Genomic DNA, 26,291 nt, shown 5'->3' with positions numbered 1-26,291 from the left:
AGCAAAAGAAAAGGAAACTCACGGGACAAGCATGATGATTAACTCATCTTCATGGAGGTGTCGCATTTGTGTTGCGTGGAAACCTTACACGGTTTGTTTGATGAAAACGGGATTTTGACCAATGATTTGCTACTACTGGAGATAATTTTCGTTAACATAGTTGTTGGTGTGAATTGGAAGCAGTATTCGAGTTAACTGTTGCCTCATTTGGATGACTCATCGTGAAAAAATTTCTTTAATTGGCGTGATGAAAATGATACACTGAATGTCACGATTATGTTGCAAATTTATTTAAAACTAACTTCTTTTCTGAACTGGTCTACATCTTCATTAGATAGATTTATTTGGTGCGATAAAATTATGGTTGTTTAACCGTATTAGATGAAAGCAGTTAAACGGTTCTTCTCTCAGTTAACAGTTTGAATAATAGCTTCTCTAAAGTTATTTGACTGTTTCGTTTCAATATGGTAAAATAATAATTAAATAAATTGATATTAAACCATTTTTCTGAGGAATTTTTTACAGTGTACAAGTAAATATGCTTACAAGATGTAATAAAATGTATCAGATATTTTCAACCCTTCATGACACAGAAAAATAATAAGAGCAATGAGTATTTAACCTCATTTTTCAAGATTTATACCTTACATCCTTAAAATTGAAGTTTTATTCATCATATTTTATATTACAATATTTGTATGCTAAATTTTTGCTTAATTAATATTTAAATTTTTTTTAAATTTTTTTAAATTAATATTTAATTAATTGAATTAATTTTTTATAATATTTAATTTTATTTAATATTTTTTTAAAAAAAATTGAAAAGATTTTTTTTAATTAACTATGTGTCAAACAATTTTTTTTATTTATTTCTTGTATATTTTAGTATGCTTCGAAATAAGTTTCTTTAGAATCGGTCTCAAGTCAGTTAGAAAGATTGTAGAGCATTTACGAAAGATAACCAATAATATATTTGAACTAGGACTGATTTTAATTTTTTTTTATCAATTTCAAAACTCGTGATTAATTTTTAAGATTAACCCTCTTTTGAAATAAAAATTTACTCGATTGTTGGCTTTTGATAATACTATCAATAATTATAAGTTTTTAAGCATGATGAGAAAAAAAGATAGCGAAAATTGTTTCTTTTATAATAATTTAAATTAATTAGTTTTTATCAACACTGCAAGAAATTCTGGATCAAATTACGGTAAAAAGTAACGGTACTCAGTGATAGTACTTTTTACCGTAAAATCCATTTTTATCAGAATATGTAATGGAGCAAAAATTTTCATAAACTGTAATTTTTAAAGTAATAATTACCGTAAATCACTATAATTAATAAACTTATACAGTATATTTTTTAATTAAAAAATTTATACCGTAATTTAATTCGGAAAATTTTTACTGTGTACATGTCGAAGATAAGCATATAAGATACTTACTAATGATTTTCAGAGACTATCCATATTATTTAATATTATCTAATAAAATATTAATAAAAGCCGCAGATATAATTTTTTATTGACTTTAATTTTAAATGACATTCATTTTCATGTTATTATAAGAGAGCAAATGGAATTTTGTATCAAAAAATTTATTTTCATCTTTAATGTAATACCTTTATATGAAATAACATTATACCATTTCAGAAAATTTGATGCAACTTGATGTAAAAAAATTCCAAATAGATTAGCTTTTTATGCTTAGTGATGTTCTCCAATAAGATTCATTATACCATCTTCTCCAAAACAGTCTAAATAGAATAACTACTTTGAAAAAAAAAAAATTTTCCTGCATATTTTTTATAGTTTTTAACGCATGTCTAAAAGGAATAAATTTGCAGATTACATAAATGTCATAAGAATTTAAATATCAGTAAACGAATTTGTTTATAGTAAATTGATATTTGTATGCTTTAAAATAAGTAATTATTATAGTATTACATATTGTTTGCATCTTTGGATAACTTATTTATGCATGCACAAATATTTTTGGGAAATTATTTTTTCATCAACGCATGAAAATTCTATAATTATTTTAAAATTAGCAGAGTTATTTATGCCATAGTTCTCATAAAATTAATTGTTATAGCAATTATCTTATAATGCATTAATTATTTGAAAACTAACTAAATGTATCATATTATATTTATTTATAACTTATTAATATAAGGGTCTCGTAATAAAGAGCTCAAAGTAAAAGTACATTTATTTAAATTAATTTTATTTTATTTATAAGTGTGTATATTTAGTTTTCAAATTACGTCATTTTTCATTTAAATTCAATTTCTGCGTATTTTACTTTTATATTTATTTTATTTATTTATTTATGTTCGTTTATCTATTATTTTGTTTTATTTATTTTTAAATATTTTTGAGATACAAAATTTAAATTCATTAAAAAATTCAGCGTGAAAAGGAGAATTCAACACAAATACGATATTGTATTTGCGTTGAATTCTCCTTTTCACACTTCTTTCTTACGGATTTTTTGAATTCTCCTTTTAATATGGACTTACTCTCGGATAGTAAGCACTAATTTATGTAGCGCTTGCTTAAAAAATTTCTGATGAAATCGGGTTCAATAAAAAAAGTTAATTCCTCTTCTTACAGAAAAACAACATTGTGGGCTATGAGAAGTATTATGTGCGAGTAAGAGCTCAGCACATGATGAAGGTAACCATAGATAAAGATAAGAGCCGAGAACATAATTGGGGGTTGCCTATAATTTGTCAAAACAGTTGGGGTAGCAGCAGAGAGAAATAAGATTAATACCAACTATTTTCTGTTTTTTCTTTATCTAGAATTTTATATCAGAAATATCTAAGGATAAAATTTTTTTTTCAGATGTGAAGAACTTGTGTAGAAGAAATTTGTTGGCCTTTTTCTAGAAAAAAATAAATAAATCAAAAAACATTATCATATCTAAATTTTCATTTATTTCAACTAAAAAAAGGGTATTTGATAGAATCCTAATTTTATGTGATAAAAATACACGCTAAAAGTACCTTATTTTAAGTTAACTTCCCACTAGATGCAAGCTATTTTTATGCGAAGAGAAGAAGTAGTATTTCTTGTGTAGAATAAGTAATAGGATATATTTGCATTTTTATGAAAATTTAATAATATATTATTAATAAATTAATTATAATTGTAGTAATAATAATCAGATAATTAATTGAAATTGGATCAATTATAAATATGACAAGAGTAAGAACAAAAAAAGTAAATAAATAAATAATGTGTCGAAATACCACCTAAGCAAATATAATCAAGTTTGAAGACCCCATGTATCCAGTATATAATAGAATTTTGCACTCTTTATTGTAATTCATAATTATAATTTATTATTATAATTAATTATTAAAATTCATTATTATAATTCATTATTATGATTCATTATTATAATTCATAATTATAATTCATAATTATAATTCATTATTACAATTCATTATTAAAATTCATAATTATAATTCATTATTATAATTCATTATTATAATTCATTATTATTATTATTTCATAATTATTATTCATGCATTTTTGAGTAAAATACACTTCCTCGGAAGCAACGAAGAGAAAGAAATGCGTGAAAGATATGTTCGTTGACTGCTGGCAGGAATTAAATGAAGGACTTCCGATATCGTAGTAAAATTCTCTAATCACCATAGTTGCATACCCTAGTCCCGGGACAGTTAGGTTTATTAAGTGGTCACCGTAATGGCACATCACCTCATACTAATTTTCAATTTCAATGGTACAGAGGGTAGAAATTTTAATTTATTTTTTATATCCGTCGTTGAACAGCCGACTCAATTTTGGGTTTACGACTACTAATGTTCAACTTCAAAGCCTTGCAATTTTGAACCAATCCAGAAGAGAAGGAAACTCCTGGATCAGTACCCCTAGAGGTATTTATTTGTCATGGGAACATGGAGGACTTTGCGACTCGACAGATTTAACGTGCATCAGTCACCATTTACTACACGGGGAAAGGGTAGCAATTAAAAATTATAGCTCCAATAGCTTAGTCATGAGATTGGTAATTTTAATTTCACTTTTTTAATACCGCTGAGGCCCAGGGATTACAGTACTTACTTCCCAAGGAGAGGACTCGGGTTCGAATCCCAGAGATTGGTGATTGATACGAATTTCGCACTCGGTTATCCCCGATCATAGTGCTGGCGTAAAATATCCTTAGTGGTAGATGGATCATGGGTTTAGAGTCCCCTTGAAATCAGGCTAACCATGGGAGGTTTTCGTGGTTTTCCTCTCCATGTAACGAAAATGTGGGTCAGTCCCATCAAAAAATCTTCAACGAAGGTAGATTTCTTCTAATACTTGATCCAGGAGTTTCTTTGTCTTCTGAATCTAGTTCAAAATCGCAAGCCCACGGAGTAGAACATTGATAGTTGTAAACTCAGAATTGGGTTCAACGCCGATTATAAAATAAAATAAAATCCCCCTTTTTTATTATTTCTCTATATCAAAAACTTTTTAACTAATGAAATAGATGCTATAATCCGTTGTAATTAATTATGCCAGGTCCTTAAATGGTGTCATTAGTTTCTCAAGAGTTTATTATAACTAAGCACTATATAATATATTTAGTTTAATTAGCATCTTTAGCGTTATAATCTGACATGAAATACTTAAAATTGACAAATACAAGTCGAAATATACCCTAGATATTTTTCAAATTTTACTGATTAAAGATCACATGACATAAACTAGATTCTTTACTGATATCAGTCTATATTGTTCTGCCAAGATATATTAATTATTAGCAAATGTTATTCATTACAGAATATAATCAGAGCTGCATAATTTCCGAGATCTTTATTATCATTTTTTGGCAGAAAATGATTTGAAAAAGAACTGTAGCTCGGAGAAGTTTAAATTTATGTGATAAAAATCTTCATTAATTACTACTCTGCTCTGATTAATGGACCTCCTAACCAAATGGTGAGGTCAGCCAGTACCTTTACCGAGCAATAAAATAATTTGCTCTTAGAAAAGTACCACTCACAAGAAACCGGCTACCCCATCATTAAGTTATCTACAAGCCAATTAAAACACGGGTGCTATAAAATTAATATACATCGATAGCAAGAAATTAATATAGAGATCGCAATAAAACAAACAAAAAATTAATGACTGTCGGCAATTTATTTTATGGTCGTTCCAGCTACCAGAAGCCACTCAAACGAGCGGGCCAGCAAGTTTTTAAAAAAGGCGAGTTTTTAAAACAAAACGCTGAAGCCATCGTTTAAAAAAGTGCAAAGCAGTTAACGCACTTCTCAACCCGCAATATTTAAGGGCAAAACAAAAGGGTGCGGGGCAGGCTGGTGAATGGCAAACGTTCTTAATTACCCCTACTGCTTCGTTTACAGGGCATAATCAGTTGTTAACTTTTGCAAGTTTTGAGTGTTTTTCCAAGGCTTGTAATCAGAGCAACAATTTTGGTTTTGCTTTTCTTAACTGCAACCGTTATCATGCCTCCGCTATCGCTTGGCGCCATCGCGTGAGAAGGGGGAGCAATCCCCTTTCCCCACCTCCCCTGATTTCCCGAACCGCGATTTTTAAGACATCCATTTACGCTCATTGCGATTTTTTTACGTGACTTCTACTGAGTAACTTTCATTTCTCTATAAACGTTGAGCTTTAAAAGTAATTCAAAATTGATAGACACAGGAAATGGACGTTTAATACTGCCCTAAATGATATTGGCTACCTTTAAAAACTATTAACCTTTTATCTTGTTGTGTAAAAATGGTTCTAAGGGAGTTGGGGGGGGGAAGGGAGCGTTTTCGGAGAGGTATTTTTCCACGCAGAAAACACATTTTTAATTCTTTGCGGTTTATACCTTTTTACGAGACTGGAAAATTTTTTTTCACTCTCCGCGCTCCTTTTTGACAGAAATTTATCCCGAAACGTTGCAGAAGGGAAAAAAATAACGATAAATTAGGGAAATTGCTGTAAGTATTGGGTTATTACTACTTCACAGTTTTGTTCTTGTAAATGCTCGTTCACTCCTTATTTGAAAAGAAAATAGTTTCTTTTTTTGCCTTCTTTTTCCCTACTAGGTCATTTACTTAACCGCACTTTCTTACTTAATCGTTTAAAAATTAGGGTTCCATTCAAACTTTTTTTTTTCTGAGATTTATGTCAACATTAATACTTTGGATTTGTGAAACGCTTTTTTTCACTCATAAATTACTTTATTTCTTGCCTAGAAGTTTTGCTCGAAGTTGTTAAATATAAGCTTTATCAGCTTACGCTATGTAGAAACAGTAGCACATTTAAATCTTCGTTTTTAAAGGAAACATATGTTTTTTTTTTCTGGATTCAGCGACTATTAAATTTTCTAAGAGCTCTGCGAAAGATAAAAATTTCCGAAATTATTTTAAGTGAAGTAATTGAATTTTTACTTTATTAAATTTCAGGAACATTATAAAATAATGTGCTTCTTTGACTTTATTTCCAAATTTCCGTTATTTTATTTTTTTCTGTTAAATATATTAAAATGCTTATCTATAGGAAACGTATACTTTTGTTAATATGTTACAAAAGAATAGAAGGTTTTCAAGAAATTAATGGTTTGTTGCATACAAAAAAAAAGGTATCATTTAAAAGAAGTGGTATTATATAAACTATCTTTGTATAAAAAAAAAAACTTCTTGTTTTATAACACATTGTGTTTGTCCTAAAAAAAAGTGATAATAATAAAATATGTTAGTAATTAAAAAATTAATACACAGTAAACAAAAACATCTGTTTTATCTATAGAAAATATATACTTCTTTAATGTGTTAGAATATAAAGTTTTCAAGAATTGAATGGTTTGTTGCAAAAAAAAAAGAAAAGAAGTACTATCATTTATGAGAAGTGGTATTATATAAACTATTTTATGCAAAAAGATTCTTATTTAAGTCCAGAAACGTATAACACATAGTGTTAATATTTAAAAAAGTGAAATATATAGTAACTTATTTAAAATAGCACTAATATCCTTCATGGAACTTATTTTCTTTCATTAAATATGGGCTCCGCAAATATCAGACACTTGAGTGACTTTTCCTAATATTTTTTTGATTTTTCATTGTTTTTCTTTATTTTGGAAAAAATTTCTAACAATTACTCTTAATGATATGGTCTTGAATATCCTTTACGTCGAATTTGGCCCAACAGAGCTGCATCTGACTAATTCACGATTAAGTATTTAATTTATGACACGAAAAGAGTTTTAGCAGTTGTATTTCCATTACGATTTTTTTTTCAAAAAAAGAGAAAAAAATTATTGCAGGGCTAGAAATTTAAGAATCATAAACTCTTCTCTTTCTACCAAACCCTATGACGTATAAATGCTTCTTAGTAACTTTTGTTTTCCGACAAAAAGCAAAAAAGAGCAGCAAAAAAAAGAAGAAATATGTGTTTTGTGAATTTTGTAAATTTAATGAGTAGTTACATGTAAGACAATTTGGCTATAAATATATTCCTTTGTTAGCTTTTATTAAAAAATATTATTAGAATTCACATAATTTTTTATTCAATATCAGAGGAATTTTGATTTGAAGTATGCTTGAAGCAAAAACCAATAATTACTCTAATATGAATGCTGCATATAAGAATTTAACTATCAGCTTGTTAGAGAGCAAATACAAATAAAATAAATCTTAATAAATTGTATGTGTAAAAATTAACCAATAAAACATAAACCCTGCTTAGAATTATAAGATAGTTAATATTCATTTCAAGAACTGTTTTTACCGAATGCAATATTTTTACTATATTGTTTAATGCATATTTTAGTTTCCTTTATATTTTTTCATCCTTGAATTACACTTTAATATTCATTATTTTTTCTGTAGAATCTGTTTTTCCAGTTTTGGTCAAATTATAAAATTTTCATTCAATGCTTATTGATAAAATGCAAAAATAACTAAACGAATTTTCATTTTATTAATATTAAATTTTTAAAAGCAAGCTTAAGATAATTTGGAGGTCCTCATAATATAAATTGTAATAACGTTTCATTAAACATAAATTTTATGAAACCAAATGTTCTAGAGAAAGAAAAGTGCATTCTCATTTTCTCTCATAGTAAATTACGCGTAGCAAAGGCATTTCTTTAATAAGAAGCGAAGGGACAGAAAAAATTATCCATGTAAAAGTACTTTGAAAATATTTCTCTTTGTAAGAACCACGACAAATAAAAATTCATTAAAAATAGTGATAACAGTTTAAAAAAATCGCATGGAAACTGTGTACTTAAATGGCTAAAATGCTCATAATTAAAAAGAAAGATACGTTTTCTTTTCTTTTTTTAAAGCATTCAAGGAAGAAGAAAAAATTAGTATTTATTTCCTTCTAAATGAAATGAGCACTAGAACTTAAAAAAATTTAAGTTTTTTCTTAAAATTTCTTTTATTTGGGATTGTCGCTTAAAGGTATAAAACTGAATAACTCTGTACCCATGAAAATGTAGAAAGTTCTTCACATAAAAGTTTAAGAGCTCTTTCCGAAAAAATCGTGATAAGAGAAAAGATAAGGCAACTGACAAAATCAAAAATTAAAAATAAATTAACCCTGTTTGTTGAAAGGGTAAACTCGTAAAAATTTAATTTTCTCTTACTGTTTTGTAAACTTTTTTCCACACCACAATCACTCATGTATAGTGTTATCAGCCCTCAGTTCTGATAACAAGAAAATAAACTATATACTTATGTGTTTCCTGTTTTTATGCCGCCTTGAAGGGAGTTAAAAGTCATTTTATGCATTTTAAAACCCCCAAGGGTTATGATGTTATCTTTAAATACTGTTTCCTGTTCAAAATTACAGGTGAAAAAATACCAAATCTTTGTTAAGACATAGTAATTATGCCTGTTTGAATTTTGTGTGCAGAGAAAAAAAAATATTTTCATTCTTCAGTTTTTTTTAAAGATTAGATAATAAAGACATGTATTTAAAAATAATGTCTTTAAAACTAATATGTCCATTATTGTATTCAATTTTAACTTATTTTATTTTTTTCATGAAAATTTTTAATTATCATTATTAAACATAAATAAAGAGATTTTTTTTTGATCTCATATCAGTGATGATGAGCTTTATGAAATCAAAATGTTTTGCATAAGTTTTCGATACTAGATCTTTTCTTTTAAGATATGATATTGTTAAAAGAGTGTGTTTATTTTATTAAACATACATTCTTTAGTCAGTGTAAGTTATAACCTGATATAAGTCATCTGAAACTTATCTATAATTTTTTCTTGTATTCTCTTTAGTTACTTTAAAAAAAAAAAAAACAATTGAGGCTGATAAAATTACATGTTTTAATTTATCACTGTTCAATAATGGTCAAAAGAGAAGATTATAAATAAAATAGTAAATAAAAATTATGAAATTATATTGTTAAAGTCTGATCCGAAAGCGAGAGCTTCTCCAAGTAAATTAAAAAAATGTCTTTGAATGAAAATATTTAAAATAATTCACAAATAAAAAAATCACAATTATTATGGCGTCTTTGCAGCGAATTTGTGTGCGAAAAATGTGGGCTACTGCTTTTGAGTTTTGTAATAATATCGTTTCTAATAATAACACAGTGGTAAAATTTTCAAGTTAGAACATGACCTAAATTTTGATAATGAGACGGAATAATTGTAATATGTTTAAATTAGTTAAATTGTGTTACATTTAGAGATGTTGTTTTTTTCTCCTTTGCGTAGAGAAGTTTTCCTTATAGATATCAGGTTTTATTTTAAAGATATAATTTTATAAATGTATTTTTTCCTATTTTTTGTCTTATTTTCTCTTTATCATTATCTGTATTAGAAAACATGACTTTTAAGCTTCCATTCTGTTAAAATAGTTTGATAAAAAAATTTTTTTTGTTGAATTATTACAGAATATTTTTTTTTTCTGGAAATGTATTAAATTATTGTTCGTATTTATCTAAGATTTTTAATTTAATCAAGTAGATAAGGGGATAAAATAATATTGTTGTGAACAAAAGAGACAAAAAAAAATCATGATTTATAGTTGAAGTGATAAATGTTTATTTAGCATTAAAGTGATAAAATGCATGTAGCATTAGGAAGATAAAATGAAAATGTAGTACTCGAAAGGAAAATTTAGCGATAAAATATTCAATACTATAGTAATAAAGTGATAAAATTGTAATGTAGTTATAAAAGTGAAAAAATGATACTATAGTAATAAAGTAATAAAATTGTGAAGTGTACATTGATAATCTGGGAGAGCTGAATTTTCAGATTTAAAGAAGAAGTTATGGCAAAATAAACAAATAAATAAATAAAAATTCGTCAAGAAAATATTTTTTGGGGGCAGCTACATTTCCACAATTAATCTAAATGGTAAAAGGGAAATTTTTGGGATTTCAATAAAAAATTTCTGAATGTGATTCCAGCTAAAAATAACTTTTAATCCATTTAAATTACAAAAAATTGAAAAAAAAAAAACAATAAAAAGTTTAGTAAAAGAATATTTTTCCATGATGAAGCAATCCGGTTAAAATAAATAAAAGGGTTAAGCATAAGCAAACAATAAAAACTCTTGCGTACTATTCAGACAAGAAATCTCTTAACAAAGCGTTAAAAATTCAGTATAGGAAAAAGGATAGAAATAAATTCATCTCCAAGATTACAATCTGACGGGATGAGCGAAAAGGCAAAGATTTCACAGATATCTTCAGCAATCCGTCAATTTTTCTAGACTTATTATTTAGCGATACAAATCTCTTTCCCGTTCCTCGCATTTTCTCTATTTCGGCGATGAATATCTTCCGATACGATCGTCAAGAAAACAAGAGGCAATTTTTCTGCTTTAGAAAAGTTGATGACAGATACAAATAAACACCTTTTCAAAAGCGTGTGTAGTTTTAATAAAAGACAAACATTGGCGTTTTATCTCGCTCAGTATAAGCATAAAAAGAAGAGTAAAAATTGAAGAAGGCGTCTGTTTTTGAATCGAATGGGCCGGCCAAAATCGTGATGCGTTTACATTTTTATCTTAACTGTCCATCTAAGATGGCAAAATGAGATTAGCATGTTTAACTGTTGTGCTATGCGCATGCGTCAAGTTGAGGTTTGGGTTTGAAGTTGACTGTTGACGTAAAAAAAGTGGTTGGAATGTAGTTCGTGTGCGATCAATTTGTCTTCAACTAATTTTATGCAAAATGATGAAATGGGCAAAACCTGCCATTAGTCAGAGACGAAAGTTTAAATGGAAAATTAATTTTTTTTTCTCCTTCTGAATTATTTATGAAGTTATAATGTCCTTAGAGCATGTTATTGAGTTACATTTATTTCAGCTTTTTGACGCGTAATATTTTAATCTCGTCGCTTACATAAATTAAATATAAATATATTATTTACAAGCATTTTTTTATCAAAAATATCAATTCAATAACATATTAGTTAAAAAATGTAAGCAACTCTTACTTATGATGCAATAAATATTTTTTAAAAACACAGTTAAATTAGTGACGCTATTAAAAGAGCATTTCATGGTGCAGAAATTAAGAGATAGTAGGATTACTTGTGTTTTTTTAAGGAATCAAATTAAATTTTGACATTTAAGAAAGAAAACAGAGGGAAAAAAAGAAAGAAAATGTTATATTTTTCTAATATGCTCGTGATAGTAATGTTTTCGATTTTTTTTATTTTTAACTAAATATTTATTATATTTATTATTGACTCGTTTTAGTTGCACTTTGTGACTACACATTTTATGCGAAAACTATTTTTTTAAATTTATTATACATTATTTAATAACACTTTTTCCATTTTTTAAAATAATGTTTCTATGATATTATTTTTTTTGGATGCAGAAAGGGTTTAAATTGATAAAAAAAAAGTTTCGCAAGATACTAGTAAATTGTAATTAAATACTAATTAAATTTTAAGGAAATTATCCAATTGCAGATCTTTATTATAATTTTAATTTTCAATGTTACAATTTTCAGTGGTACAATGGTAATTTTGTAACACTAATTTTAATTTCGAAATCTCTTTTTTTTATTAAAATAAGAAAGAAAACAAACAAATAGATAAAATGTGAATGCTTTTTTGATGAACACTTAGCATACATGAAAGGGAATGAAATTTACATGTTTTATAACAACATTATAGTTTTAAAATGTAATGCATATTATGTATTCTATAATACTTCACACTCAATATATCTCAGAGGTGAAATATTCTATGAAATTTCATTAACTAATTATTCCTTAATTTATGTGTGCCTTATATCAAACACATTTCATATGAGTTCATATAATTCTAAGCATGTTCAACTTTAAACGAACTGTATATGTTTGAAATGAAAAGCTAAAGCTATAAATAAAAATATAGAAGGCATAAAAATTTATTTATACGTGAAATTTTTATATATTATTCTGTATTGATTATATATTATTCTATATTAGTTATATATTATTCTATATTAATTATACATTATTCTATATTAATTATATATTATTCTATGCTAATTATATATTATTCTATATTAATTATACATTATTATATATTAATTATACATTATATATATTAATTTCATTATAATTTTATATATTATTATTATTTTTAGTTATAGATCGTTATTATAATCAACAACATTCCTCAACAGGTATTTGTGAAAGAAAAATTGTTAATCAGTGAAGGAGTAAGAAAAATGCAAAAATTCGTTTACTGCGGTCTTTTTATACAATATCTACTTATTTTATATATAGCAGAATATCACGGAATATAAATCTATCTTAATAGAAAAGAAGGAGGAGGAAGGCGCAGGTACAAAATCATGTTTTTAAAATGTAATTCATATTATGCATTCTATATTCTTCATATTCTCTACATGCTACAGTTGCTATATTCTATGAAGTTTCATTAACTAATTATTTTATATTTGACATCAAACGCATTTTATATGAGTTCATCTAATTCTGAACATGTTCAATTTTATCTGAACTCTGTGTTAGAAATAAAAGCTATGGCTATAAATAAAAAATATAGACGACATTAAAATTTTTAAAAATATATATTTTTTATTGGAAGTAATCAGCATCATCCTTCAACAGGTATTTGTGAAGAAGAAAAAAAAAATCGTCCATCAGTTAAGGGGTGGAAGAAAGGCTAAAATTCATCTACTTGGGTCTTTTTATACATCACCTACTTATTTTATATATTTTTGTAAAGCAGAAGCAGCTCTATCGAGGAACATAAATATATCTTAAGAGAAAAGACAAGTGCGAATCTTTCTCTTTCATATTCTCTTTCTATGAAGTAGAAGAAGGAGGAGGAGGCGCAGGAAAGAATGAAGAAAAGAGCAAGTTGCTGCCTTTTGATAAGTCTCTTATCTCTCCTGCAAATCCGCGCTCTATGAAGAAATCACGCAACGCAAACTCTGCGTCGAAATGCGCGTGTGCCCACTGCCGATAGCCGCTTATCGGCAAGCAGAGATAGAATGCTTATTGTTATCGGCCATACAGCAAACTGGACCTCCTCCGCCCACGCCTCACCCGCCTCTTCTCTCTCTTTTCTAAACATCCCGGAGAGTTTCTCGGATGAGGATGCTAACAGCAGATATGATAACCGTCCCCTTTCTAAATGGAAAGTGAGACTAGAGGCAGGCATCGAAAACTTTATCACATAAACACAGCTAGGCCCTTTTGCCTTCTATCCCACCCCCTCACACTGTCGTACACCCTCCTCTGCCCCGCCCGAAGTCGAAGCCTGTGCTCAGTGTGTATGTATTCGTAAGCCTTATATTCTGTACTCTCTCTTTTCTTTGCGAGGGCCCTTATCTTTTGCGAACATAGACTTCACTGCTAACCGTGAGCCCCTTTTCAACTTCTGCTGCTGTATATGGTGATGATGATGCTGAGAAGTTGGAAAGGGGGGGGGGTGTAAGAGAAGTAGGCGCGCATTAGGGGGACGGGGGTGGAAGAATATTTCTTGGACAATTGCTCGCTTTCAACTCCCCCATCTTATATATACACAAATAAGATTTGAGGTAGGGGGAGTGGGGGCTATATGTATCTTTTCCGTCTATATTCAATGTTTTGTTCTGGATCGGTTGTGTATGTTATTTTTGTGGTGTTTTTGCGGTAATTGTGCCGCGGCTGAAGATTAAAGAAAAGGACTCCTCGATAAATATTTTTCTGGAAAACCACAACACTTCAGGTCTTATTCACTGACAATATGAAATGTATCTTTTTTTTTATACGAACAAATTCTCCCGCTTTTTTTATTATTAAAATTTCACATCAAAAGTTTTTTTTATGAAAATGCCACAGATGTTAACAAATATTTACTCTTGCCATATCGGAGATATTTTTTATTTTATTTTTATTTTTTTTTCAAAAAACGAATGATATTAAAATTTTTTTTTTTTAATTTGCATTTTTTCTAATATAATTTATCAAAAATAATCTGCACATATTAATGCTCAGTTTTTAACAATAATATAATTTTCAACAATGCTAAAATTTCTTTCAAATTTTATAAAATCCAATTTCAAAATATATTGACAATAATAAATAGCTTCTTAATATTATCAGTTTTTAAGATTAATTTTTGCTACATTTTTTAAGTTTTTGCTATAAATTTTAAACATACTAATTTTTAATTGTGGATCATATCGATATGGAAAAATCGATGTGGAAAAATACTGATATTGCTCTTGTAAAAACTTAACTCTTGTATTGATAAAACAAACTTATTTAAAATAGTTTATTATCATTTTATTAAAATGGAAAGATAATAAATTTTTTTAATTTTTTTGTTTATTACATTTGATGTTTTTTTCGATATTTTTGATATTGAATTCAATATTTTGATTTTTTTCGATATATTTGATATTTTTTTCTACAATACTTAACTATATAATTATTAGATTTTAGTCTCTCAAAAATTTCTAAATTTAAAATTTTGCTCTGTAATTTAAATAGATTTTTAGACTAAAAATTTGCTAAAAACTATTAAAAAGAAACGAAAAAAATAGAAACGGGAAAAGAACAAAAACATCACTTTTTTTGCTTATTGAAGTACGTGGTGATAATAATAATAAATCTAACATCATCAGTTAAAATACAGTTTTATTATCCATTCGAAGCGAAAAATAACTACCAAATAGCAAAATAAAATAAAAATCTGGATAAAAGGAATACATTTCTACTCTTATTATTATTTCTACTCTACGGTAGCAAAGTTGCAAACATGAAATCCATTGATATGTTGTTTTAGGGACCCTTTTACCGCGATCAAAGTAATTTACTCAAAAATTAAGTGAAAGTGATAGATATTGCTATCACATAAATGGTATTATCGTTGATATTAAGATATAATTATAGATACTGATAAAAAAATACAAAATTTTTTTTTTTGCAGAAACTTAAACTCTTGCATTGATAAGACTAACTTAATTTAAACAGCTAATAATCGTTTTATTAAAACACGAAGATAAAGAGCTATTTCTTTCGACGAAATGTACGATCTTCAACTGTATAATCATTAGTTTTTATTCTCTCAAAAATTTCTGAATTTGAAAACCCGCTCTGAAATTAAATAGGATTTTTGACTAAAAGTTTGCATAAAACTATTAAAAGGATTTAAAAAAAAAAAAAAATCGGAAGGAAAAATAGAAATGAGGAAAGGAACAAAAAAAAAATCACTTTTTCCTTATCGAAGTACGTGATCGTACAAATAAATCTAACACCACCAGTTAAAATACTGTTTTATCAGTTATTCCAAACGAAAACCAACTACCATCAGTAAAATGTTAAAAAATAAAAATATGGAGGAAAAAAAATTACTTTTGCACTGTGGTTCGTATTTGGTAGCCAGCAAAAGTGCAAACGTAAAATCTAGTGATATGTAATAAATGTATTTTTTGGGACCCCCTTATCGGGATGGAATAAATGTACCCAAGAATTATGACACGTTTCGAGTCTGCGAATTAATTTCCTGCTTTTTCTGCAGTGAGAGTGCGATTACGAGATCCGATAAGCTCGTAGTTCTTTTCCTATCTGAGTCGCAGTGGAGCTGGAGTTCTTCATTTTGTAGTATCTTTTCACCGGTTTTAGATCGAGAGCCGGCTTAGTTGAAAAGTGGTTTGATTAGGCCGGTTTGAGATAGTATTTTTAGTTTGTAGTTCGCATTCTCAGTGAAAGAAAAATTTATGGAAAGCGAATTGGTGAAAAGAAAAAGTTGCTAGAATTATGAAAGTTTTTTCGATTTAAAATTGTGTAGTTCTTATTCATTGTGATAATGTTTTCTGTTAAATCTCATTTTTTTTTCAATATCATGTTTTTACTGTATATTTTAGCTGCGAAAGTTATGCTGTATTTTAGATTCAGTGACTTTCAAGTTGATGCAAAAAGAAAGTCTTAGTGTTTTGCTGACTTTAAAGGCTGATTTACTTTAAAATTTAGATTCTTTTTATTTATAACCAGCATTGAACAGACCACCCAATTCAAGCATCAATGTTCAACTCCCTAGCCTTGTAATTTTGAACCCAACTCAGATGACAAGGGAACTTGGAATAAAGCATTGGAACAAACTTTCCTTCATGAAGGACTTTTTAATGGAACTAACCCGCATTTGCGTTAAATGGTCAGGAAAATCACGAAAACCTCTCACGGTAAGCCTAATGGAAAGGGTATTCTAACCAATGATCCATCTACCATTGGTAATATTTTTATGCCAGTACAATGATCAGTGCGAGCCTGGTGCAGAATTTGTACCATTCAGCCACCGCTAGGATTCGAACCTTGGGAACCTCATTGGGAGGCAAATACGAGTCACCGCGGCTCAAGGTTGCTTTACTGCTATCCAGAAAAATATTAAAGAAAATAAGGCAAAAAACAAAATTAAAAACATACTGAAATGAAAATATTAATGGAAAAAGCAGCCTACCGAAGAGAATCAGAAAATGATAATTTTTTAAAAAAAATTAAGGATTTAAATTACCGTGAATTGGTTTTTTTAGAAAATTTTAATGTATTAGTATTTATCCTGATTCTTCTTAAAAATGCACTACTTTATATGAAAAAAACTTTTAAAAAAAAAAAAAAACTTTACTTTTCATAAATTAATTTAACCATCTAAAATTGCTGCAATAATAATTAGTAAGTGATTAGTAAAATATTAACTATATTAATAATTAGTAAAACATTATTTTTCGTTAAGGTTTATAACTTGTTCTAAGTTATCAGACATACGAGTTTTAGATTCCAAATAATTAAAAATATTTATTTTTTTAAACTGAAATTTAAAAAAAAAGAATAGTTACATCTTATACAGTTAATTTTCATCCTTAACCAACTTTGTCTACTAGCATGAAAAATATAATTATTTAAAATATATTTAAGTTAAATTTTCTTGGGTAGTTCTTTGTAATTAACTTCGATAAATAAAATGATTTTTTCTCTCTTTCTAAATTTCGCGTTTGGTTAAGTTTCAAAGATAAGCAAATAAATAAATAAATAAATTAGTATTCTTCCGCTAATGATTTTTCTGAACGCTTTTAATCAATTTCACCAATGCCTGTTTTTCCTGCATTTTTTCTTCTGATTGGCTTTTCCTGAATACAGAGTATGTCAACTTTGGTTCTCGGATGGAAATCAAGATGGCGCTGTCAATGTTTTGATGAGGAGAGAAAATATTCTGAAGAAGTTAATAATACAGCAGGCAGGGAAATTGGTGTCAGATGTAATTGCTAATGGGGATCATAATTTAATGTGAACTAAAATCGGAGACTGAAACAGTAAAAGAATAAGAGGGGGTAGACGATTGTGAAATTGGATAGTGGTCAAAGGCGAATGGGGTGAATTTTATGCATTTATTTACTTCGAATATTTAGATAGGATCGTTCCTTTTACTTTAAAATATGTGTTGTATATTGAATGTATACAAACAACGCAAACATAACTTCATTTGATAGAAAAATTATAGTTAATATAAAATCTTATCGGATTTATGTGAGTATTAATTCATATTATGAATCAAATAACGGGTACTTTTACGAACTTAAGCAATAATTATTTTAGTTTAGATTTTCATAAGTTTCATAGAACGACTATTTGTTTTAAAGCTATTCAATCAAAATTTATTTACATCTTAAAGGTATCACGAGAAAAATAGTTTGATTAGAACTGCTTAGATTATATTAATGTAAGGTATTATACCAGTGTAAAATTTTTTGTAAAAATATATTTATGCACGCTTTAACAACAAATTTACATTAATAAATTGTGCAAGATTTAAAACTATTGTCTTTATTGTTACAAATAACGTAACTAAATTGCTCCTCAAGCTGCCCTTTGTATTAATATTTTGTTTCTTTTTAATTGTTATTTAATGTATTGCCGGAAAGCAACGGGGATCTGAAACAACAATAGTTTAATAGGAAAGGAAATATTTATTTTGCGCGCGAACTTTGTATTGATGTTTTCTTGCTGTGAAGCACCATTTTCTTCTAATGAAATCGGTTTGTATTGCCGGGAAACAAACAGCATCTGAAAGATTACGTTTTTATGAATTACGTTTTGAATATTTCATTCATGTTTGAACTTTTTTTATTGATCTTTTTCTGATTAACACTATCACATCTGTATAAGAAATGGGTTTGATTGAATCACTGGTAAGTTAAACAGTGCCTTAAGGATCATATTTCTTCGTTAATAGCAGATTAAACATTTGTGTGCATTGCATAACTTTGTATTAGTATTTTCTTGCTGTTTAGTGTTAATAGTCGTGGATTTCTGTAGCCGGTAAGCAAGCATTATTTGAAAGATTCTGTTTTTATTATTATGAATTCCGTGAGCGAAATTGTTGTTGTTTATACTTCTTATAAGTTATATTGTATTGCCGGTAAGTTTCTCTATATACGAGTCAAAACATTTATTTTAAACTGATTTTTCTCCGTTATGCAATTTTACTTCTCTAAAAGAGATGGGCTAGCATTGCTGGTAAGCAAACTCTACCTGAAAGAATAAATTTTTTTAAATGGGAGCTTAAACATTTATTCTCTACGCGAGTTTTGTATTGATGTTTCGCTCCTGTGCAATATTATTTATTTAACACTAAACATACCAACACTTTACAACACAATACGATACAGCACACAATAACTGGTCTTTTGACCGGTTGAGGCATATTTAGTGACATAGTGTATTAGTTTTGTGTAATGATGTATTTAGAGTACATAGTGTTTTTTATTCTGTGCTCAAACTTCGGGTTGATGTTTCTCCGCGATGCATCATATCTTTAAAAGAGTTGCTAAGAAGCAAACTGTACCTCAAAGAAGAAGCTTGACTGAATAGCTTAGTTTATTCTATAGGTAAACTTTATATTGATGTTTCTCTGCTGTGCTCAGTTATTTTCTTAAAGGAAATGTGCTTGTATTGTGGGCAAGCCAGCTGTTCCTCAAAGAACAAGTTTTTCTGAGTAGGACCATAAAAAAAATTTTTGCGCGCAAAATTTGTATTGTGTTTTATTTTTATTATTAAAAAATTATAATAATTAGTATTTGCTTATAAAAAATGAGATCAATACCAATAAAAGAACACTTAAATCAATAAAAAGTTAAATTCTTAATACCCCAGACAAAAATATGCCAATCATTTGAGACTGAAAACAACTCATTATTAGAATGTCATTGAAACAAAACGACTTGTATTTCAGAAAAGCTGTTAAATCTTCCCCATATCAAACGAAATGAGCTAGGAATTATGGAGTTAAAGTTAAGAATATAAGTAAAAATTTTTTTATTGTGTAATAAGCTTCTGCTGATTTTCTGTGAAATATTGACTTATAAATAGAGAAGAAACTGTTTCTTTGACAAAATATGGGAATAAATATATTTCATAATAAAACATGAACTATAACGATATCTCTCTTTCGATTTAATAAAAAAGAATATATGAATTAACCTATACAAAAATATTGCTTTTCTGGCGATAAATTGATCGCGATAAGCATGTTTCTGAATAAAAGCCTCATTTAGAAGATGATAGTTCTTAAATGAATTTATTAATTAATTGATGTAAAAGATACATTCAGTTATCACCGGGTCATAAAGAAACATCCTTTTAGTGTTTGTTTACCAATATCATCAAAAGTATAACTTAACTTGGCGACGAAACTCAAACAAAGGCGATATCAATAATCCCTTACTTATTCCACTTTTTCCCACAATGCACCACTGCATCTGACAGATAACGATCTGAGAGGAGCGCTCAGTTGCAGAATATATATACAAGGGAACATGTGGATAAATTCCTTTTAAGTGTTATCTCGCCCTAACACACCGGAGGTTTGAATATTTTCTTTCTTTTTTATTAGTATTATTAGTATTTCGGGGGTGCGTAGGTGGGTATTTGTCGGTCTCCATCTATTCTTTACCTCCATCCCTCCCCCAACAATCCTGATTTTTTTTCCTTCTCTTTTGGAAATTTTCTCTAGAAGCAATTGAAGGGGGTATCGCGCGCTTTAGCTTTATTATTTATTGTGTCGGGAGCTGACTCTGACGTTTTTATACCTTTTTCATCTTCAAACCTCGATAATAAATGAATAAATATATCTTAGATATGATTCTAGGGAAATATTAGTAGCTTTTCGGTGATTTTAAGAAGAAGAAAAAAAAAGATGAAGGAAGTTCGGTGAGGAATGATTTACGCCAATGGATTCCCCTTTAGATAAAGCGATAGAGGCTGTGATTTGTTTAATTGTGGTGCGGAACTCTGAAAAGACTGAGATTTTTCTTTGAGCTTCTGTTGTGGCATAAAAATAGTATCTCTTTGAATTGGATATTACTTTTTTGCTAAAAATATTCACGGTGTAAGTGCTCCGGTGGGATGAAAGCTGAAAGATTAAATAGCTTGAAAGCAAATGATTGGGGATTGGTGGGATTTGATAGTAATTTGGAAATAGTCAAAGATTAAATATGAATTGAACCAGAAGATCTAATAAGAATTACTCTATCTTCTCTGAATAAACGAGCCTGTCTCTTAAATTTGTAGTCCGATATATTTCGTATATTTTAGAAATTTACATTTTTAGTTTTTTGAACACTTTGATTTTTTATTTTACTCATATATTTATAATGTTTTCAAAGTTATATTAATAACAAGACATTTATATAATACAGTAATCAAAAGTACATTTTTACTGATATTTCATAGGATGAGTAGTAGTCTTTTATTATATTTGACAACTACTTATCCTGAATTAATAGTGTATTACAGGATGAGAAGTACTCTTTTATGAGTAATAGCCTATTATTACACTAAATTTTTTGTGTGAAATGCTTACACTTGCTTTTAAATTATGGTTGTAAGGATTTATAAATACGAGAAGAGGTCTAACTACTTTAGATAGCGTCTGGGTAGCATTTATCGTAGATCCTAATTTCTAAGAATATTTGTGTTTATCGTAATTAATATTAACCTTCATACACTTGCAATATTGCAATAATATTTCAGTAAGAATTAAATAAATGAAAATTTACTAATCTTAAGAGTTTCGGAGGGAAAATGGGAAGAAACAATTACTGCAATTGAATATAACATTTATGAATACAAATAAACAAATAAATGGATAAAGATATTTTTTTTTAAAATTACTGTAATGAACAATTTTTCAAAATTTTTTTCTAATTTTCAAAGACTTTTTTAATCGAATTCGATTATAGAATTTATTGGTAACAAAAAAGCTGTCCAAAATATATTTTAAAATTCGAGTTTCAGTAATTTTAACATTAAATCCATTAAAAAAAATCTAAAAATATCATAATAAAAAGGAAGTGAACTGTATTTGAAAAATCTTAATTAGCTAGTTAAGAGTTAATAATGGAAGAGCTATTTATGGCCATACCGCATCTATTATTTGATTTAAATGACGACTGTTATTTAAGAAAAGTTGTACGAATCTTTATAACAATTTGTATTTGTAATAACATAACTTATGAGTTTAATGATAATTTATTTTCACTGAAGCAAAAGCTTATTAATATTTCAGGAAAATTAAAAAAATATATCATTATTTGCATTCTAGATAATACAAAACATACGATTTTATAATTATAAATTTCTAATCAACTTTATGTTAGGATTTCATAGCATCAACATCATAAGATGAATTAAAATTAAGTAAATAATATACATATATAATTATCAGAGTCCTGAAATATTTACTAAAGACAAGAGTGAAAACTGAAGCTTTATAACAAGAGTAGCTGCTGAAAAAAAAATTGCTAAAACTACGTAATAAGAGTAGCGATTGAGAAAGGGAATAAATTTTTATAATTATAATTTTTATAATTCAGAACTATAAATAATAAAAAATAACATCTGAAATAATTACTAAAAGCAACAATGGAAACAGTTACTAAAGCTACATAACATGAGTAGCTACTGAAAAAAAATTAAATGAATATTTTTTAATCAAAATTATAAATAATCAAAAATTATGTACATCCTGAAATAATAACTGACGACAGCAATATAAACAGTTAATAAAGCTACATAAAAAGAATAGCTACTGAAAAAAAAAGAAGTTTTTAATCAAAACTGAAATAGACCCCAACCAATATTTCAAAAAAAGATAGATGTTTTTGTAAATAAAATTTCATATGATATCAGCTTTGCTTTATTTCTAGGGAATATCAAATGATAAATAGCTTTATTTTTTTATTTCTTCGTTTCCATTTTTACTGCTAAGTTTTTTACCCACTTTCATTATCCGCTTTTTTTCTGTCCTATAATGTTTTATTTTTTTGCCCCTTGCTTTATGAAATCTCCCAAAGACTGATATTTATATTTATCAGATGTAATTACGTTCTCAAAATTTATTCAGAACGCTTAGATCTTTATTTGAATGCTAATATCGTGTTCAGAATTTGCATATAATCTGAAAATTTTATTCCCCAGATTAAACACCGCTCTCATTTTTTTAAGGGTTTTTATTTTAATCTCATTGAGATTTGTATATATATATCTTAATTAAATTTCGAGAAAATGAAATGCAATTTCTTTTTTCGACATTTTTTAAACATGATCATCAAGAAAAATGAATCGATATGATTGCATTTTTTTCCACATAGTTACTGGAACAGAAAAAAAACTAAACTTCCATGCTTTTGTTACAAAAATTAATGCATTTTTTCGAGGAAAAAAAATGCTTTGCCAATTAAAAATCACGAATAGAATGATTTAAGTCCTTTTGATAAAAAGTAATAAAAAATAATTTTGCAATTTACTATTGAGGAAAAAGTAATAAAGAGTTATGAAATTTTATTATAGACTTTTTTAAGTGACTTATAATTTTTTTCTTTTTTTTTAGCATTTTATTAATTTACTTAATAATATATTATCAATATTATTAAGTTCTAAATAACTCCATTCCACTATATTCTTTAACGTAGAGAGAAAAATATCTTTATCTTCTCTGAAATTTTTAAAAGATATAAATTAAAAATTACTGTCAGTTAGGTTACATCACATTACTGTAAATAGAAAGAGGCCTTATACAGGGTTAGGGTAACTAAAAACCACCTGGGTCCTTAAGTAAAAGAATTTTTTTATTTCTAACCGGTATAAAACGAACATAATTTAAATTAACTTTTATTGAATAACAATGCATATTAAAAAATAAAAGAAAGAAAAACTTATGTATTGTGTAGGGAGTTGAAAGTAATTATACATCAATAGTAAGTGAATTCCATTAACTTAAACTTGATCGCTTTCAATAGTTCTATATTTTTAAAAAAAAATTGTGTTGTCTTTTTTTTCCTGAGTAGCTTGTTGCTGTTTGGACCACTTTTAAAAAAAGTCTTGCTCAAAAATTAAATAAAATCATCATTTTACTGATTTTTTTACATAATAAAGTTAAGTGACTTATTATAAAATTGAAAAATATTTACACGTTTGCAAGAAATTTTGAAAATAATTGAAATATTTTTTTTCTAAAATTTTTTACCGTGGTTTATTTGGCGTTGGATAATCAATGAAAATATTATTAATTACAAGCATTAAAACAATCTCAGGCAACGAAGCATTTACAATTAATACCCACCTTTTCACTTAATGCATGAAAGATTGTATAAAAAAGTTCAGACAGAAATTGCCTCTATATAAGAAATTAAGACAGAAAACTGCCTATCTTCTTATCATCCACAACATTTCTCCGCAATATCATCCCAGCTTCAAATATTCGAGATTAGAGAGAGAGTGAGAAGGGGAAAGCTGGCATTTCTTTGCCAAAAAAGAGAAACTTATTACTTTCCCATAATATCGAACACTGGCATCAAATTACAAATTAGACCACCGAAAGAGATAAAAATGCTCGACTGTCAGCAACTTCATCACCTGAAAACTCTATTGGAATAGATGGATAGATATATGTACCGTGGAACGTAGTTATAAGCAATAAAATCGCCAAAGAGTCATTTTTCTCCATTGAGGAATCGATTCGTTTTGTTTCCCACACCCTGCCAAATTCTTACTCCTTATCAGTAAAAGCCCAACGTGTTGCCGTTAAAAATTTGGCGCCAAGTCTGATAGAGCAGGATAGATCGAAAGTTATAATCATAATACCTATTGACAAATGGATTTTCCAACAACACCCTGAAATTGATAATCTCTTCGCTACCCCCTGCCTTCCACCCCCTCCTCTTCCCTTTTTTCCTCCCGAAACGTGATTAAAAGGAAATACGCGACTATTTCAGGATTTTGTTTTACAATCGCCAAATTGCACTAATGAGCCCAACCGAATATCGCCATCTCAGCAAGAAATCGTGAAAACTCAATCGGAACTGTTATCGGCAAATTAGAAGTATAAGCATGGCTTTAAGAACCTCCTCTAAAACAATGTTGACTCAGTATAGGGTGATTGTTTCTGTTTTTCACTGTTTATGTGTGTTTCGCCGATAAATAACGACATTAATGATAATTAAAATTGAAAACTATGGATTATTTCTTAATATGCGCAATGATAGAACTATTTCAAAAGAAATGTATAAACAAGCAGCTTTCGAATTAGCTGAATAAATATTATTCTGAAATGATTAGTCGTTTTAATGAGAAGAAAAAAATTATTATTCGATGCAATTATATTGTTATTTACTTATATAAGTGATACTTTATTTGAAAGTCAGGTGACGATTAACTACAATTCCATAAATAAATTTTCAGTTTGAAATTGAGACTATGACAAACACTGAGAAAAAAGTATTTTAAAAGCTACCAAAATATGGTAAAATTTACCGTGCATATGGCCACTCCAGAAAGCTCGATAATCTTTACCGAAGTTCTTTGGTAAAATTAACAAAAAAAGTTAGTGTTATTCCGTGATAAATTTTGGTGAAAGTCGCACAATTTGGTAATTTTATCATGATACCTCAGAGTATGGCATAAAAAGCCATTTATTCGGTTAAATTTATCTTTCAATTTAAATATGTTTTGCTAAATGTATGGTAATAAGGACTATGATTATGAAAATAAGCATCTTCGGCAAACCGTTATCATATGTATCATATGAACGGGAAAAATGCCAAATGGAATTGTTTAAATACTGTATATCTTAATTTTATTGACAAAATTATGTTTCTTTTTTAAACAGAATTGTCATTATCATACCGTACTGTAATTCCTCCTAAAATTAATACATTTTCCTAAATCGCATTTAGTCATACTTACTCGTATACAAATGAATAGTTTTGCGTAGTAAAAAATGCACCTCTAAACAAAAAATTCGTTTTTTTAATTTAAAAAAATAGTTTATGAACTAAAAAATTTTTTTTTTTTTGAATAGAAAAGGAAGCATTCTTAACTAGTGAAGAAATCTTGGCATCTATCGTTAGAATCTTTTTTAACTCATTTGAAATATTTTCTATAGCATAATTATTTCTGAAAGAATGAAAAATATAAATATTCTACCGCTAATTATAATTTATTAAATTAAATGAAGTTAATTGCAATTTATTAAAGAATTTATAGCTGTTTCAAATCATTTATATATGAGCAGTATTAAATAGTAGTATTTGTTTTATGATTAATTAGAAAACCTTGTAATATTCAAATCATACTACTAAAGTTAAAATTTAACCTTTACATAATCACAGATTAGTTTATAAGCTTCCTTTTAAACCAAGTTTAGTTTCAGAAATTATCATCTCTTATTAAAAATCATATTACACCGAGAATTATTTTCTACTAGCCGCCTAAGGCGGCCAACTGTCCGCCACTCTAAAGGTTTTCACAAATGAAGTTTTTTA

The 26,291-nt window shown here is 27.8% G+C and overlaps 1 protein-coding gene across 2 annotated transcripts in view; it reads left to right on the top strand.

Moving 5' to 3' along the window:
* The window catches only part of LOC107442891 (zinc finger protein ush), a 192,785-nt gene that overhangs the window by 100,903 nt on the left and 65,591 nt on the right, over nt 1–26,291 (top strand). The window lies entirely within an intron of this gene.

This window comes from Parasteatoda tepidariorum, chromosome 6 (assembly GCF_043381705.1).
Source record: "Parasteatoda tepidariorum isolate YZ-2023 chromosome 6, CAS_Ptep_4.0, whole genome shotgun sequence".
Lineage (NCBI taxonomy): Eukaryota > Metazoa > Arthropoda > Arachnida > Araneae > Theridiidae > Parasteatoda > Parasteatoda tepidariorum.
This window is presented reverse-complemented; position numbering and strand designations above follow the sequence as displayed.